Source organism: Heterodontus francisci, chromosome 21 (assembly GCF_036365525.1).
Source record: "Heterodontus francisci isolate sHetFra1 chromosome 21, sHetFra1.hap1, whole genome shotgun sequence".
NCBI classification, from domain to species: Eukaryota; Metazoa; Chordata; class Chondrichthyes; order Heterodontiformes; family Heterodontidae; genus Heterodontus; species Heterodontus francisci.
The window spans coordinates 34155882-34174225 of NC_090391.1; positions in this window are offsets into that span (position 1 = coordinate 34155882).

Here is an 18344-nt window from a genome sequence, read left to right on the forward strand (position 1 = left end):
AGAAAAAAAATAGAAGAAATAGAATTACTCTTTCTAACAATTTATAAGCCTTTGTAACCATATCTGACATTTAATAATCATTCATAATCTTTTTATAACGCGTTACAAAATTCATAGCAAGTCATAATACTTCATGCCACATTATAATCCTTTATAAAACTTTAGAAACCTGTATCATACTTTATAATTAATTATGATAATTTACAATATTTTATAACATTTGTAATTTTTTTAAATCCTTAATAATCCATTCTAACACTCTGCAATCCTTTATAACCCTTTATAACCGTTTATAATGCCTAATAATAATTTTTGATAATTATAATCATTTATAACACGTTATATTTCATAATATTCTGGAACTGTTTTTAGCACTTAAATTTAAAATCTGCTGTAATTCTTCATAACCCTTGATAATCCTTGGTCCTTTATAAAACTTTGCAACAGTTTCTAATCTTGAGAACGTCATATAATCCTTTATAACGCGTTGTAGTATTTCATGATCCTCTGTAATCCAAAATAACCCTTTCGATTCCTTTTAACCGTTTATAATCCTTTATAAACCTGTATACTCTTTTCCAAACCTTTCCAAAATCACTTAACTCCTTTATTACACTTTTTAATGCTGGGTGAACATTTGTATTTCGTTCCAATTCTTCTAATTTTTTTTTTGTAATACTTAATAACCCATTTAACACTTTATAATTATTTATAGCCCTTTGCAATGCTTTATCCTGCCTCATAATTTTAATGACCCGTTCGTATACATTATAAATGTTAATAGCCTTTCCAAAACTTTATAAATCGGTCTAGTCCTTCATAACACGTTTTATCCTGCATAAAACTTTATAGTTTTTATAATCCTATCGATTTGATTATTATACTTGTAAATCCGTTAGAATAATTTGCAAACCTTTATAACACGTCATCAGCCATTATAACCCTTTGGAACCTTATATTATTATTATTATTATTATTATTATTATTATTATCATTATGATTATAGCTATTAATAATAATAATTTTAATCCATAATAATCGTTTATAATTTTGGTAAATCTTATCATCAGTTATAATTCATTATATTCCCTTGTAAAAATTGATATAACTTTGAAAATCCTTTACAACCCTTTGCAATACTGTATAATGCTTATACAGCGTATAAGACAACGTATGCCAGCCAAGAGCGACGTCTCAATTCATTCCATCTTCGCTGCCTTCGGAGAATATTTGGCATCAGGTGGCAGGACTATATCTCCAACACAGAAGTCCTTGAAGCCGCCAACACCCCCAGCTTATACACACTATTGAGTCAGCGGCGCTTGAGATGGCTTGGCCATGTGAGCCGCATGGAAGATGGCAGGATCCCCAAAGACACATTGTACAGCGAGCTCGCCACTGGTATCAGACCCACCGGCCGTCCATGTCTCCGCTATAAAGACGTCTGCAAAAGCGACATGAAATCGTGTGACATTGATCACAAGTCGTGGGAGTCAGTTGCCAGCATTCGCCAGAGCTGGCGGGCAGCCATAAAGACAGGGCGAAATTGTGGCGAGTCGAAGAGACTTAGTAGTTGGCAGGAAAAAAGACAGAGGCGCAAGGAGTGAGCCAACTGTGCAACAGCCCCGACAAACAAATTTCTCTGCAGCAGCTGTGGAAGAGCCTGTCACTCCAGAATTGGCCTTTTAGCCACTCCAGGCGCTGCTTCACAAACCACTGACCACCTCCAGGCGCATATCCATTGTCTCTCGAGATAAGGAGGCCCAAAAGGAAAGGATAATGCTTTTTAACACCTTATGACAAATCATAGCCCATTATAATCCTGCATAAATCTCTATAATATTGCAAAATTGTATATCATATTTGAAGGAGTTCCTGATACTATATAAACTCAGAATCCTTTGCGATCCTTCATAATCCATGCTAATCCTTTATAATATTCATAATCCCTTATAATCCTTCATGGTTGTTACCATCCTTTATAGTCTTTGGATCAATCTATAATCTTTGATAAATCGGCATCATCCTTTCTATTCCTTTTTAATTGTTATTACATTTTAGTATCATTGAGAACACTTTACAGTTCTTTATAATCCTTTCAAAGGATTTCTACAGAGGGAGGAAAGGGAGGCTAGAAAAAGTGCCTGCACACCTTTGGTGTCCAAGTATTGGATATATAGAGTGAAAGAGTGTGCGTACAAGCATACGAATGTACGCATGAGGAGCAGTAGTAGTCCACACGGCCCATTGAGGCTGGAGGAGGAGTGTGCACAACTCGGGGCTCGAGATAGTGGGCAAACTTTTTCAAGAACGGCACAGCGCACCTGTGAGATGTGAGCCACGGAGCCGCCCTGATATTTGGCGTGGCGGCTCATTTACATGGAGGGGCAGAGCGCCCGCCCCCAATGCCGTCAGGTGGCGGGCACTTGTGGCGTCACCATGCAGGTGCCTGCATCGTTTTTAACGGGCTTCAGGCCCTTCCACTTCGATTCACTATTTAAAGTCACAGTTTTCTGAAAAATAATATTAAACGTGTATTCTCAGTTCCAAACCCCTCTCCCACCGCCTGAATGACTAATCAGTTTATTTTTCTACGCTCCACTAAATAAGTAAACCCTGGATCCCGACCTTTCCCCCCAAACTTTCTCGACTTTAACTTCAACTCCTGAGGACCATCCCCTCAACCAATCGCATTAATTTTTCAGTCCCCCTCCCGCCCTGAAATTTGACTCCTCCCCCGCCCCCACCAGTGCTCTGCCTCGGATTTGCGAATGCAGATCCGAAGACCTGGGCGTTCTGCCATCCGGATAGAATATCGGTGTGGGACGGCTATCCTGACGAGGTAAGGAATTATTCATTAATTGCTACTGATTTCCACATTTAAAATCAGTACCATCGATGAGCGGTGGGGAATCAGCCACGAGGCTTCGCTGCTGCCGATAAAATGGCACGAGGCCTTCCCATGTCAAGACCTGTGGTGGGTCTCTCCAGGAGGTATTTTCTGGGCCCTTCGACCATGAAACCCGAGGTCGGTGGGTGGGGGGGAGTGGCGAATGCTGCTAAACTCCTGCCGGGTAGGCCTGTAGAGGAAGGGAGTCAGGCACGGTAATGACTGCAGACAGAACTGGACTCCACATACTAGATACAGGACTGCAATTCATCAGTGTGTTGTGCTCTGCAGTGGTGCGCTCTGAGAGCAGAGACCTTTCGACATGGAAGTGCTGCCTCACAGTCCCCGCGATATTATGTATGGGGGCTGATTTAAATAGAGGGGGTGGGGCGGTCGCTTCGATGATATAGAGGGGGCGGACACCGAGTCTCCGGCAATGGCATCCTGTGAAACCGCGCAGGCACCAACACCATTTTAAATGGGTTAAGCCCTGAGCAATTACATAAATATTTCAATTTACAGTCGGCATGATGCTTTTAAAATAAATAATTAGGATAGGGAGGCCTTTCCACAACACCCTCCAATGGTATTTTAATTGGCCCTTATTGAAAAACAACGGACCTTATTCCACACCCGAACTTCCCCCCCACCACCAAACCTACTAACATTTGCCCTTCAACACCTTCCCACTATCCACACAGCCAATAAAAAAATATTTTCCCCGCTGCCCCATACTACCCACCCTGAAAATATTATTCCTCCCTCCTCTCCACCAGGTTCTCACTCTCGTGCTCCGAAGGCGCACAAGCTGTGTTCAGCGGTCGTAAAATCAGCATGGGGTTGGCCGCCACCGGTAGGTAAGTTATTTTATATCTTAGCACCATAGAAGAATCATGGAATGTTTAAGGCACATAAAGAGGCCACAAATCAGGTTAAGGGATAGGTCAATAGCAATGCAGTGGCAGACATTTCAGATGATATTTCAGAATACACAAAATAGAAAAAAAAAATGAAAAACATTTTTTTTTAGGGCGGCACAGTGGCGCAGTGGTTGGCACCGCAGCCTCACAGCTCCAGGGACCCGGGTTTGATTCCGGGTACTGCCTGTGTGGAGTTTGCAAGTTCTCCCTGTGTCTGCGTGGGTTTTCTCTGGGTGCTCCGGTTTCCTCCCACAAGCCAAAAAGACTTGCAGGTTGATAGGTAAATTGGCCATTATAAATTGTCACTCGGATAGGTAGGTGGTAGGGAAATATAGGGACAGGTGGGGATGTTTGATAGGAATATGGGATTAGTGTAGGATTAGTATAAATGGGTGGTTGATGTTCGGCACAGACTCGGTGGGCCGAAGGGCCTGTTTCAGTGCTGTATCGCTAATTAAAAAAAAATAAAAAATACATGGCCCATCGTGTCTTTTAGGTGGAAAAACAATCCACCTATTATGCCATTGCCGCATCTGTTCCAGGAATGCCGACCTTGAAGAAGTTCTGCTCTTCTGTCCGACTCACTGCCACCTATTCTTCTCCCACCTTCCAACATTTGGCCCATAGCCCTGTAGCTTACGGCACATGAGGTGCATACCCGGACTCTTTTTGAATGAGTTGATGGTCTCTGCCTCAACAACCCTTTCAGTCAACGAGTTGCAGACCATGACCAACCACTGGGTGAAAAATGTTTGTCCTTATTCCCCTTTAACTTTGCTACCAATCGCTTTAAATCTATGCCCTCTCCTCACTGACCTCTCTGCTAGCGGTCTCTGAATAGACCCGTCACCTCCACTCAATCCAGGCCCCTCATAATGTTATACATTGCAATCTCATCTCCCCTCAACCTTCTCTGTTCCAAGGAGAACAATTCCAACCTATCTACTATTTCCTCATAGCTGCATTTCTTCCACTCCTGGCAATGTCATCGTCAATCTCCTCTGTACCCTCTCCAGTGCAATTGCATCCGGTCTGTAATGAGGCGACCAGAACTGCACACTGTACTCAAGTTGTGACCTAACCAATGTGTTATACATTTCGCACATGCCCTCTTTGCTCTTGTATTCCGTACCTTGCCTAATAAAGGAAAGGATTCCATATGTCTTCTTAACCACCTTATCGAGCACTCCTGTTACATTCAGGGATCTGTCGACATCCACTCTAAGGTCCCTCACTGCCTCTACACTTCTCAGTATTTTCCATTAACTGTCCATTCCTTTGCCTTGATGACCTCCCCAAATGCAGCACCTCACACTTCTTCAAGTTGATTTCCATTTGGACTTTTCCGCCCATCTGACCAGACCATCAGTATCTTCCTGCAGCCGACAGATATCCTCTTCACTATCTGCCAGATGGTCATTCTTTGTGTCGGCCGCAAACCTTTTGAACACGCCCGCCCTATTTACGTCAAATTGTTAAAATACACCAGAAAAAAGGGACCCAATACTGAGCCCTAGAGAACACCATTGAAAACAGCCCTCCAGTCGCTGAAACTCCCTTCTACAATTACCCTTTGTTTCCTGCCAGTGAGCCAATTTTGTACCCACCTTGCTGCATATCCGTTGTTCCCATGAGATTTTTTTAAACTATTTTTCCATGTGGGACCTTGTCAAGAGCCTTGCTAAAATCCATGCAGACCACATCAACTGCACTACACTCATCTATCTTCCCTGTTACTTCTTCAAAAACATCGATCAACTTGGACGGCACAGGGGAGCAGTGGTTAGCACTGCAGCCTCACAGCTCCAGTGACGTGGGTCAATTCTGGGTACTGCCTGTGTGGAACATAGAACATAGAACATAGAACATACAGCACAGAACAGGCCCTTCGGCCCACAATGTTGTTTGCAAGTTCTTCCTGTGTCTGCGTGGGTTTTCTCCGGGTGCTCCGGTTTCCTCCCACAAGCCAAAAGACTTGCAGATGACAGGTAAATTGGCCATTATAAATTGCCACTAGTATAGCTAGGTGGTAGGGAAATATAGGGACAGGTGGGGATGTGGTCGGAATATGGGATTAGTGTAGGATTAGTATAAATGGGTGGTTGATGGTCAGCACAGACTCGGTGGGCTCAAGGGCCTGTTTCAGTGCTGCATCTCTGAACCAGATCTTCCTTACCAAATCCATGATGTCTATCCTTGATTGGCCTATGTCTTTCTAAGTGACAGTTTATCCTATCTCTCAAATTATTGAAATAATTTGCCGACTACTGAGGTGAGACTGACTGGCCTGTAATTATTCGGTCTATTCTTCGCTTCCTTTTTAAACAGAGATAAAACGTTGTTAATTTATATTTTTAGATGATGGCCCCACTGCCAAGCGGTATGGGCCACACCAAGCTTCCCCCGCCAAGGTGGACACTTCTCTATGTCGGGCATCGAGGTGGGCCTCTTTCCTGAGAATTTTATGCCTCCGTCCCGCCGTGACCCACGGCATCAAAGGGCAAGTAAAGTTCATCCCATATATTTGAACTGAGGGATGGCAGCTGAATAAGATGTGTGTACAATTCTGGGCTGCACATTCTAGATAGATAATGGAATGGAGGGTAAGACTGACGAAGGAGAGCGCACAGTTCTCGGCACCAGATCCCAGATATAAAGAGGATGCGAGGGTGTGAGGTTGGTAAAGAGGTGTTTACAACCCTGGAATTCAGACAACAGGTACATTGGGCTGGATTTCGTTGTATCCCAGGCATCTGGGTCCTTAGGGGGGCGTGTGGGGTGGAGGTAGAGCGGTTGAAGATGACTCTGGGATAGGGCCACCACGCACACCGACGCTGAGATGGCCCAACACCATATTGCCAGTGGCGGCAAGGGGTCAGGCCGCCCACGCAACTCCCACCCCAACCGCTCGGCAATGGGACCCTCATTTGCAAATTTTAATAAACTAAAATTAATCAATTAGTCACACTTACATCGCCACCTGAGTTCCTGCTCCGATCTCCAGCCCGATTGCTGACACTCCTTCGCCTTCAGATCCCCGTCCCGGGAAACAGGCGTCACATTGGTGGGGAGAGGGGAGGAAGTAAATTACTCAGTGAAGGAGGGGCGAAAGGGGTCAAAGTAACATCATTGGTCTCGGGGCTGGTGCGAAGGATTGGAGATTAAATGTTATGCAGTTTTGGGAGGAAGTTTAGATAGCAAAGGTAAGCATTTTGGCAGAAAGGGAAATTTAACAATTGTATGGTTATGTGGGTGGGGGAGGGGCAAATGAGTGTATTTAGTTTAGTTTAGAGATACAGCATGGAAACAGGCCCTTCGGCCCACCGAGTCTGTGCCGACCATCAACCACCCATTTATAGACTAATCCTACACTAATCCCATATTCCTACCACGTCCCCACCTATCCCTATATTTTCCTACCACCTACCTATACTAGGGAGAATTTATAATGGCCAATTTACCTATCAACCCGCAATCTTTGGCATGTGGGAGGAAACCGGAGCACCCGGAGGGAACCCACGTGGACACAGGGAGAACTTGCAAACTCTTCACAGGCAGTACCCAGAATTGAACCCGGGTCGCTGGAGCTGTGAGGTTGCGGTGCTAACCACTGTGCCATTGTTGGCATTCACTTTATCTTTAAGTATTTAAATCTGTCAGTAGGGTTGGCAGCTTTTTATAAAGGGCACCACCATCAAGTACACCAGGTCCAAGTAAGACTCCACAATGTACTGAAAAACAGCCAAAACACAACTGAGGCTCTTTGAACATCCACCCACAACTTCTCTGAAAAAGCTACAACATCATCATGATTATCGACAGAACTTTGTGTTAAAATGAAGAGTCTGGAACTTTCTGATGGTGGTTTTAACCTCTTTTTTTCAATCAGGTAAATTCTGCCTAATGCAGTTTCACTGGCCGCATTACATTTGTCTTTAGTTAATAATAGCATGTAAATTGATTGCTGGTCATTGTGTGCTTTTCAGTCACGTTTTTCGATAATGAAAGCTGATTAAACGCAAATGTATCAGTTCTCGGTTTGTTCTGTTCAGTTTAGCTTCAATAATTAATAAGTATATTATTTAGAAACCCCGGTGGTTTAGGAATCCTCAGTCTCACTCTGACACCTGACACTGAAAATCTACACTCCGCTTTTGTCTCCCACGAACAGGGATCAATTTATAATGTGTGATGCATTTATTTAACATTGACCTGAAATGTATCCGGTTGCAGAATGCTGTGAATGAGGCTTTTTGCCTGCCGGTTACCGAATGCTTAAAAAAAAAGGACAGAGAATGAATCTGAATAGATGCCGCATTGGAAAAGCAGCTCTGGAACTTGTGAGAAAATGTGAAATAATACGATATGGAGGATATTATTGCATCCTTGTCGTAAGTCTATATGACCTATTAACGTGATATCGAGTGAAGCCGCTCCTTGTTTTACAAGTATGTTGGCTGACTTTTCTAATTTGAAAAAAGAAACCGTTTGGCGGTTATTTGCCGCTCTATTAACGTGATGCCTCCGGATTGGTGAACTAAGCAACTAACGGATTGGTAACAGGAACAACACAATGAGAAGCTGCACAGAGTGACCAATCACCAATGTCCTCATTATCATTCCTCCAGAAGGTATAAGTGGGACGGATGTGGGCGGATTCGATCATTCTTCCTGAACTGTTTTGTAACGTAGTTTTTACAGATTTTTATAAATCCAGTATACTTTTGGGGAAAAAAATGACTTGACGAGGGAAGACCAGTGGTAAAGCTCGGGCAAGGCCAAGTCTCGCTCCTCCCGGTCCGGGCGGTAGTTCCCGGTGGGCCGTGCTCACAGTCTCACGGGACTAAAGCAAATAAATACTTTATTTCAAGCATACACAAGGGAGAAGACCTGTTACCCTCCCCCGTGCACCGCACCCTGAGAGAATTCTCAATGCTCCAGAGTTTACAGCAGACATTTATAGGATACAATAGCCATTACTCATTGGTCACACTACCCCCGACACATGCCAGCTTTACGACTTGATCAATGAATTGGATTGTATGGCTCCCAACAAATGCCTCTTGTTATCTCAGCCCCCAACCTTGACGCTACTACATCCCATGGTTTAGTGTTGCCAGTCTAGTCTCTAATTTCCCTTTATCTCTTTTGTTAGGGAAGTAAGGGCAGCAAGTGTACACAGGATGTTTGAAGCAATTAAGAACTGAGTTGTAAAATCCCAGGATCGTGGTGAAGTATCCCATCAAGTATCCCATCAGGCCAAGGGGTCCCTCACAACTACAATAGTTCTGCTAAGATTATTAATGCATTCTAATGCTAACTCTACTAATGTCGAACTTTCGGCCCCCGTTCAGGAGAATTCTTGTAACCCCGAGAGTCTAGTGATGTAAGTTCAAACCCCCAAATTGGCAAGTAAAGATGGGCATTTAAGTTCAACTCATCGTGGAAGGACCAGGTCGTTGAACTCATAATTATCTCATAGCTCCGACGCTGCAAACTCGAACGTAATAAGTTAATATAACCATTTTCTGAAGCACATCCACACAAAAATCTAGCCACAAAGTAAGCAATCTGAAGATAAGCTTTGAGAACCAGAAATGTGTGCACTCAGTAAGATTTCTGATTAAATATAGATATTGTTATGAATGAGGTGGGAGGAGTGCATTTTTTATTCGAGTTCCACTGGTCCACGGGTCACAACATATATTTAAACTTTTCCCACTTACCAATACAGTCAACCACAGACTCTATTTTTATTCCATAATAAAACACACCAATCAGGTTTCTTTAATAAATAACAATATGTATTGTTATTGTAAAACAAGTCTGAACCAGTCATGAAGTAAAGCATAAACACACAGATTGAAATATTAAAGTTCCCTTTTTACCTGAGCCCCTCACACACTCTCTCTCTCACACACAAACACACACACAAACACACACACCCGTTAACTGGAAAAATTAAGGAATTTTTTTCAGATTGCTATTACAGTAAAATAAAACAGCTGCGCTGAATACTTGCTTGCGGAAACAGCCGATGATGTATGTTATGTTCCCAAAACTGGGAAAGTCTTGCCTCCAAGTACACGTAGATGGGTCACTGGGATCTTTTTAGAACAGTTCTTTTCAGGCAGCGTTGAGAGTTAATTTAGCAGGCTTTTCTTCAAAGGCAGGAGACGAGATAAGTTCACAGAGTTGAGTTCTCAGGGTCTTTTAGAGAGGTGCTGGAAAGCTGAGCTGGGTTGTAGTCGTGTCTTCGTCGTTGGGAACTTTCTTGTCTCCTTGGAAGCTCTTTCCCTTTTTATGCAGTTCAACCCCCGTTCAAAATAATTCAAAAGTAAAACCGACAACAGGAGGTCAACATTTGCCCTCCATAAATCTTGACCCGTCTCTTCTTAGCAAACAATTTCTCCAGGTGTCCAAAGCTCTCTGTTGTTTAAAGAGCTGGAAGTCAGATCGTTTCCCGAAAAGTCTTGTTGTTGTTCCTGGAAATAAGGTGGCTTCCCAGAACGGCTTGGTTTCCTCACAAGACCTCTCAGGGCCCTTTTACAAAACATTTCCAGGGACTGTTTTTCCAAGTCAAATGGCCTTTACATGACCCCCTTTGAAAGTTTAACGTTTCTTCACTCTTACTAAAATGAATCCTCAAAAAATATATTCAACAAAGCACTGAGGCACTTTTGTAACAACATATAGAGCATTACTGTCATGAGAATATCAGTGACTTGCCTGAGCAACCTGATTGATAACCATTTTCTTTCTCGTTTGACAGGCGATGTTGTTGACGGAGTATATCCTGTTGGAAAGGGCAATGAAGAGGCTGCAGTCTGAAGATACTATATTTAAGATGCAATATCTATATCTCTTTGTATCAATAGTCTTTAGTGCATGTGTGTGTGCCACAGAGCGAGAAGGAAAGGTGGAGTCACCACATATGGATATAGTGATCCACATCCAAACTGATATGTGAAGTTGTATTGCATTCCGTTTTGGAATTACTCAAATGCGGTTGACTTGTTGCTGTGTATCTGGGCTATGGTTTTAATTTGTTTCTCATCTTTGTCAGATGTTCACTGTAAGCCAGTTTGATTTTATTACTATTTGCTTCAATTCACAATTTGTCTCCATTTGCATATATTTATATCAGATTTGCGTCAGCAGAAATTGTTCGGTTAAATACATGACATATGCTTTTGTGTAGGAACATAGGAGCATGAATAGGCTATGCAACCTATCAAGCCCGCTCCGCCATTCAATTAGCTCATGACTGATTATCGAACTCAACGCCACTTTCCCACCTCAGCCCATATACCTTGATGTCATTAGCATCCAGATATCTGTCGATATCAGTCTTGAACATACTCAGTTTCTGAGTATTCACAGCCATCCAGGGTAAAGGCCTGCTCAGGTATAAAATTGAAACCCGACGAGGCCCGACCCGACCACTTCCAAACCGAACCTGACCCGGGCCAGATTCCCTTATTTTTCTTTCACTCCCGACTCAACCCGACCCGCCTATCATAATAAAGTTAATGATATCAAACAGGTTATTGTGCTCAGTCTTGTTCAAATGTGGTGATCCGGTTCATCCGTTCTGGCAGCAGGCTATTCCTGCAGATGGAATTGTGGGGAATCTGATCCTGATTCCGTCACCTGGAACCAACACCCGCACCCCGGCCCCAACTTCCGCACCCTATTACTTTAAGGCCGAGTTGATTGGCTACTAAATTGCAAAGGCCTATTTCATTGCAAGGAACTGTTGCACTGTATCAGGATGTTCCATTGCAATGGGCACTTTCACTGCATAATGGCTACTGTATTGCAAGAGTCTATTGCATTGCCAGGCTCTGTTCTGCTCAACGAGATATAGCATTGCAAGTGGATGTGGCCCTGCAAGTGGATGTTGCACTGCAAAGTCCTTTACGTTGCAAGGGTTTATTGTGTGGCAATATGTGTTTACTTTGAAGAGGTGTTTGCATTTCTAGTGGCTATTGCATTGCAAGTCATAGTGCAGTGCAAGTGACATTTTCACTGAAACGTTCTATTATACTCAGATGGTTTTTGCATTATTCGAGGAGGATACACTGCTAGTGCAATTGCACTGATTATAAGTGGCTTTTGAACAGCAAGATGCTATTGCATTTTAAGGGGCTATTTCTTGCAACAGAATTTTGCTTTGCAAAGGTCAGTTGCGCTTATGGGCTTGTTGCATTGTAAGTGAAAATTGACTTCCATAATGGCTACTGCATTGCGAAAGGCCATTGCACTACAACACGTTATTGCACTCCAATGGGCTATTGTATTCTAAGTGGCTGCTGCAATGCAAGGGGATATTGCAACACAGGATGCGATTGTACTGCAAAGGGATATTACATCACAAGATGTTGCATTGCAAGGTCTATTGCACTTCAAGGTGTATTTTAACTTTAAGGTTTTTTTTCATTGCATCGGCCAATTGCACTTCATGCCGCTATTGCACTGAACGTGGCTGCTACACTGCAACGGTTATTGCTCTGCAAGGGGATATTACTTTGCAAGGTGCTATTGCACTGCAAATAGATGTTGCATTGCTCAGGGCTTTTACTCTGCCTGCGGTTATTTCACTGCTTCAAGCTTCTGTACTACAAGGCGCTATGGCCCTGAATGGGGTTAATTCAGTCCAAGTGGATGTTTCACAGTCAGGTCGATTGCATACCCACAGTCCATTGTTTTGCAAAGTATATTGAATTGCCAGAGATGACGGTATTCCAAAAAATCTCGTGCACTAAACGGTGTGTTGCACTTGTTATGACCAGGTGAGAAAGGTGTCTCGGGGTCTTTTGCTGTCTTCTCCTGATCTTATAGGGATAAGGTTTAATATTAAACACACTGTGTTTTGAGCTCACTATTTGTGAACCCTTGTTCACAGATTTCCAATTATAAGACAAAGAAATGCACGGAAACAGGCTTTCTTCGATTTAAAGAAGAAATAATACATTTATTAAACTTACTTAAACTCTAATATGCTTATGGATTTACAACGCACCCACACCACCATGCACACACAGTATACACTTGCAGATACGGACAGATAAGAGTAGAAGAAATTATAATATGGAAGGATTGAGGCAGTATCTAAAGTCTTTTATTTGACCTTGCTTCGAGCTCACTTGACTGTAGGTAGGCTTGCTGTTTGTCGGGGGCTGATGTTCTACTTAGACCTTGTTCACGGAGGAGGCTTTTCTCTCTTTAAGGTTCACCTGTTTTCACAAGATTCAGTACTGTCGGAAAGAGATGGAGGCAGGCAGGACTGGAGAGGAGGTTCTCTTCCAACCAGTAGCAGATGGCTTTCTGAGTTCAAATTCTGTTTTTCCAATTTAAAAGTCCCCTAGTTGGCCAGCAGGTGGTCACGTGATCTACTGGTTTGCCCATGTTTCTTCTGTGTATTGGGGCTGGGACTGGTTCCTCATTGTTCCAACACTGTCTGTTACTATGCAACTGCATTTCCAGTAAGGGGCTTGTAGTTTTAAGTTTATTGTTCATGTGCTAAAATAATATATGCCTCAGTCTTGGTAGGTGGGGAGCTTGCCTGACACATTGCAAGTGGATGTTGCATTGCAAGTTCCGATTGCATTCAAAGGTGCTTCCACACTACAAATGGCTTTTGCGCTGAAAAGGGGTATTGCATTTTGAGCAGACTTGCAGTCCATGGCATATAGCAATAGAAGAGGATATTGCAATGCAACAGGGTATTGTGTTGCACTTGGGTATGTTAGAAATTCAAAGGTGCTACATGATGCCTTTGCCCTGAAAGCAGGAATTGCAATGAAAGGTGCTATTGCAGTCCAACGAGCTAATACATTGAAGAAGTAATTGCAGTGCAAGGGCACTTTGCATTGCCATTGTTGGATGCTCTCAATGAGCATTGCATTACTTCAGACTAGTGTATTGCAACCGGATGTTGCATTGTGGGGCACTAATCCACTACAACAGACGAGTGCAGGGGAGGTGTGTGTTGCATTTCAACAGATTTTGGAATTTCAATGGGATTATTGCATTGCAGAAAGCTACTGCAATGCAAGCTGCTGCGGCATTGCACATGGCTATTAAACTGTACGAAACAAATGCACTGCATAGGATATTGCATTGCATGGGGATGTTACACTCCAAGGAGCTATTGCACTACAAGGAGCTAATGTATTGCAAGAGGCATCTGCATTGCCAGGCTCTGTTGTGCTCAATAGTTACTGCATTTCTCAGGGCAATTGCATTGCAAGTGAATGCTGCATTGCACTGCAAGATATGCTTACATTGAAAGATGCTTCTCTTCGATAGCTTGTATTTCATTGCATGGAGCTTTAGCATTATAGGGCCCATTACTTGCATTGAACGATTTTATTGCAGTCAAGGTACTGCACAATTCCAAGACGCTATTGAACTGCAAGGAGCTATTGCACTTCAAGGAGCTATTGCATAGCAAGTGTCTACAAAGCTGCAAGGGCATTTGCTCTGTAGGGGATCTCACAGTGCACCAGTCATTGTCATTGCAATGGGTTATTTCCCTGCAAATGAATGTTGCACTCAACGGGGCTATTGCATTTCTATAGACCTTTGCTTTCTAAAGTACATTTCCATTACAAGGCACTGCAGCATTGCAATAGTCTCTTGCAGTGCAATAGCTTTTTTTCATTGAAAGGTTGCATCACACTCAGGGGCTTCGCATTTCAACTGGAATTTGTATTGCAAAAGGCTATTGCACTGCAAGAGACATTATCATTGTGAGTTACTATTGCACTCAAACAGGATTGTTCTTTCCAAATGTCTATTGCGCTCAAGTGACTCTTGCGTTGTAAGTGATAGTTATATTTCAAAGAGTCTGTTACAATTCAAGAAGCTATTGTATTGCAAGGGACTTTGCACCAGAAGAGACTATTGCACTGTCAGTGGCTATTGCATTGCAAGTGGGTGTTTCCACTGCAAGATACTATTTCTTTGCAATCGGCTGTTGCAGTGCAAATGGATGTTGCCTTGCTTTTGGCAGTTGCACTACAAGGGGAGATTTATTGCAGGGCATGGGCTAGTAAATTGAAAGTGTATGTTGCAATGCGAGTGTAATTCCACTGCACTGCATGATGCATTTGCATTACAAAGGGTGACTTCATTACAAGAGGCTTCTGCATTCCAGTGGTCGCATGGGCTAAAAGTGCTATTTCACTACAAGTGGCTATTACATGGCAAAAGGCTTTTGCATTACCACGGACTGCTCTGCTCAAAGGGCAATTGCATTTCTTCGAGTTATTTCATTGGAATTCGATTTTGCAAAGCAAGGCACTATTCTACTGCGATTGGCTCTTGCACTGCAAGGGGCTATTACATTGCAAGGTACTACTGTATTGCAGGATGCTTTTACAATGGCATGGTCTCTTGTGCTGAATGAGCTTTCGTTTTATATAGGGATGTTGCAGTGCAAGAGGATGCTTCATATTTTAAATTCGTTCATGGGATGTGTGTATCGTTGATTAGGCCAGCATTTATTGCCCATCCATAATTGCCCTTGAAAAGGTGGTGGTGAACTGCCTTCTTGAACTGCTGCAGTGCATGTCGGGTAGGTACACTTACAGTGTTGTTAGGAAGGGAGCTCTAGGATTTTTACGCAGTGACTGTGAATAAATGGCGATATAGTTCCAGGTCAGGAAGGTGTGTGGCTTGAAGGAAAACTTGCAAGTGATGGTGTTCCCTTACATCTGCTGCCCTTGTCCTGCTAGGTGGTAGAAGTTGCAGGTTTGGAAGGTATTGTCTAAGGAACCTTGGCACGTTGCTTCAGTGCATCTTGTAGGTGGTACACACTGTTGCCACTGTGCGTGGTTGGTGGGGTGTGTGAATTTTGAAGGTGGTAAATGGGGTGACATCATGTTGGCTACTTGTCCTGCATTCTGCCATGCTTCCTGAGCTGCACCAATCCAGGCAAGTGGAGACTATTCCATCACACTCCTGATTTGTGCCTTGTAGATGGTGGACAGGCTTTGGGGAGTTACTCACCACAGGATTCCTAGTGTCTGGCCGTCTCTTGTAGCCAGAGTAATTTGTGGCTGGTCAGGTTCAGATCTTGGTCAATGGTCTGCCCAGAATTTTGATAGTGGGTATTCAGTGATGCTAATATCATTGAACACCAAGGGAAGATGGCTATATTCTCTCATGTGTGAGATGGCCATTGCCAGGCACTTGTGTGCCATGAATATTACTTGCCACTTATCAGCCCAAGCCTGAATTCTGTCCAGGTGTTGCTGCATCTGATCATCGGCTGCTACATTAACTGAAGAATCATGAATGGTGGTGAACATTGTGAGATCATCACAGTACATCCAAAATTCTGACCTTATGATCGAAGGAAGGTCATTGAAGAAGTAGCTGAAGATGGTTGGGCCTAGGACACCACCCTGAGGAACTCCAGCAGTGATGGCCTGGAGCTGAGATGATTGATCTGCAACAACCACAACCATTTTCGTTTGTGCAAGGTATGACTCGAACTAATGATGCTCTTCCCTGCTGATTTCCAATGACTGCAGTACTTCTGGGGCTCCAGATGCCATACACAGTCAAATGTTGCCTTGACATCAAGGACAGTCACTCTCACCTCACTTCTTAAGTTCAGCTCCTTTGTTCTTGTTTAGACAAAGGCTGTAATGAGGTCAGGAGCTGAGTGGTTCTGATGGAAGCCAAACTGAGCATCAGTGAGTAGGGTATTGCTGTGCAAGTGCCACTTGATTGCACTGTCAGCAACTGCTTCCATCACTTTGCAGGTGATGAAGAGTAGATTGTTAAAGCAGTAATTGGACGGGTTGGATTTTTCCTGTTTTTTGTGTACAAGCATACTTGTGCAATTTTACACATTCCAGTGTTGCGGCCGTGCTGGAAAGCTTGGCTAGGGGTGCTGCAATTATGGGAGCCCAGGTCTTCAGTCCTATTGCCAGAATATTATCAGAGCCATAGCCTTTGCAGTATCCAGTGCCTTCAGTCATTTTGTGATATCAAATAGCGTGAATCTGATTTGGTGAATACGAGCAACAGTGATTGGACGGGGAGACAAAAAATTGCCAGAAAAAGCAGCACGTCTGAGAATTGGGAACAGGTTTGAAATCAGCAAAAGAGGACAAAGAGGTTGATTAAGTGGGGGTTTGGGGGTAGAATATGAGAGTAAACTTGTGGGGAGCACAAAAACTGACTGTCAAAGCTTCTATAAATATGTGAAGAGAAAAAGATTAGTGAAGACAAATGTAGGGCCCTTACAGTCAGAAACGAAGGCAATTATAACGGGGAACAAAGAAATGGCAGAACAATTAAACACATACTTCGGTTTTGTCTTCACAAAGGAGGACGAAAGTAACCTCCCAGAAATATTAGGGAACCATGAGTCGAATGAGAGGGAGGAATGGAAGTAAATCTGTATTCATTAAAAAATAGTGCTAGGGACATTAATGGGGTTAAAGGCTGACAAATCCCCAGGACCTGATAATCTACATCCCAGAATATGAAAGGAAGTGGCTCTGGAAATAGTAGATGTGTTGGTGGTCATATTCCAAAATTCTATGGACTCTGGAGCAGTTCTTACAGATTGGAGCGTAGGAAATGTAACTCCTCGATTTAACAAGGAAGTGAGAGAAAAAAACATGGAATAACAGACCAGTTAACGTTACATTAGTAGTGCGGAAAATGCTAGAGTCTATTATAAAGGATCTGACAGCAGAACACCTGGAAAGCATAAACGGGATTGGACAACGTCAGCATGGGTTTACAAAAGGAAAACTATGCTTAGTAAATCTACTGGACCTTTTTTCAGGATGTAACCAGTAAAATAGTTAAGGGAGAACCAGTCGAAGTGGTGTATTTGGATTGTCAGAAGGTTTTTGATAAGGTCCCACGTAAGAGGCAAAATTAAACCACTTTGGTTGGAAAAGCAGAAAAGCAGATTATTATCTGAATGGTGATAGACTGGGAAAGGGGGAGGTGAAACGAGACCTGGATGTTCTTGTACACCAGTCAGTGAAAGCAAACATTCAGGTGCAGCAAGCAGTTAGGAATGCAAATGGTATGTTCGCCTTCATTGCAAGAGGATCTGAGTGCAGGAACAAGGATGTCCTGCTGCAGTTATACCGGGCTTGGTGAGACCATATCTGGAGTATTGTGTGCAGTTGTTGTCTCCTTATCTGAGGAACGATGATTTTGCCATGGTGGGAGTGAAAATAAGTTTGACGAGGCTGATTCCTAGGATGGCAGCATTGACGTATGAGGAGAGATTGGGTCGACTGGGCCTATATTCAATCGAGTTTAGAAAAATGAGAGGGGATCGCATAGAAACATGCAAAATGCTAGCAGAACCAGACAGGCTAGTTACTGGGAGGATGTTCCTGATGGCTGGGGTGTCCAGACCCAGGGGTCACAGTCTCAGGAGATGGGATATGCCATTTAGAACTGAGATGAGAAGAAATGTCTTCACTTATAGGGTGGTGAACCTGGGGAATTCTCTAACGCAGAAGGCAGTGGAGGCCATGTTATTA